Consider the following 904-nt stretch of genomic DNA (forward strand, 5'->3'; position numbering starts at 1 on the left):
CAGCCACACACAGAGCTCCCGCCCTGGGGCAAAGCAAGAGGTGCCTCAGGGGTAAGTTTTCTTCAGCACTTGGGTTCCTCCTGAAGGCCCTGAGAGGTTGTGGTGAGGTGGGGGTCGGGCTCTGCTCCCAAGGAACAAGCCACAGGACAAGAGGAAACAGCCTCAAGTTGCCCCAGGGGAGGTTGAGGTTGGAGCTGAGGAACAATTTCTTGCCCCTGAGGGTTGCCCAGGGCTGTGCCAGGCTGCCCAGAGCAGTGGTGGAGTCCCCACCCCTGGAGGGGTTTCCAAGCTGTGGAGATGTGGTGTGAGGGACACGGGGCAGTGGGGACCTGGCAGTGCTGGGGTTGGACTCAGTGACCTTAAAGGTCTTTTCCAACCCGAATGATTCTGTGACTCCATGATTCTGTGATTAAGAGCCAGGAACCAGCACTGACCTCTCCAGCACAGAGCTTGAGCCTCTTAGTGTTGGTGCCATCACTTTGGGGGGCAAGTGAGGCAGTGGGGAGGGGGTTTGCAGCTCTTGGGGGTGTCCATCCCAGCAGGGCTCTGCTGAAGCCCCCCAAACTGGGATGGGTCCTAGGAGGGGGGGGTACCAGGCACCTCTCCCCTATCTGCAGGGGGGGCTCAGGCTGCTCCTCAGACGTACCTCCCCCTCCAACAGCAGGAGGGGCTCCTGTCCCTGTCCCCCCAAATCCCAGCACTGCCCTGAGGATGCCCCGGCTCTGCTCCGGCTCCCCAGCAACCACAACTGCAGCAGTGCCCTTGAAGGAAGGGGAAGGGCTTTGAGCTCTCTACATGCTTTGCAACCAACTCAAGGAGGTGGCAGGAGTCCCCAGCCGGGTGTCCCTGTGTCACCAAAATGTCACTGCAATGCTCAGGTGGTGCCGGGGGGGGGGGGCGACGC

General features: G+C 61.2%; 1 protein-coding gene across 1 annotated transcript in view; it reads right to left on the minus strand.

Annotated features, from left to right (window-relative positions):
• The window catches only part of KIAA0513 (KIAA0513 ortholog), a 9345-nt gene that overhangs the window by 934 nt on the left and 7507 nt on the right, over positions 1-904 (minus strand). The gene's annotated exons all lie outside the window — the stretch shown is intronic.

This window comes from Merops nubicus, unplaced genomic scaffold, assembly GCF_000691845.1.
Source record: "Merops nubicus isolate BGI_N331 unplaced genomic scaffold, ASM69184v1 scaffold27378, whole genome shotgun sequence".
Taxonomy (NCBI): domain Eukaryota; kingdom Metazoa; phylum Chordata; class Aves; order Coraciiformes; family Meropidae; genus Merops; species Merops nubicus.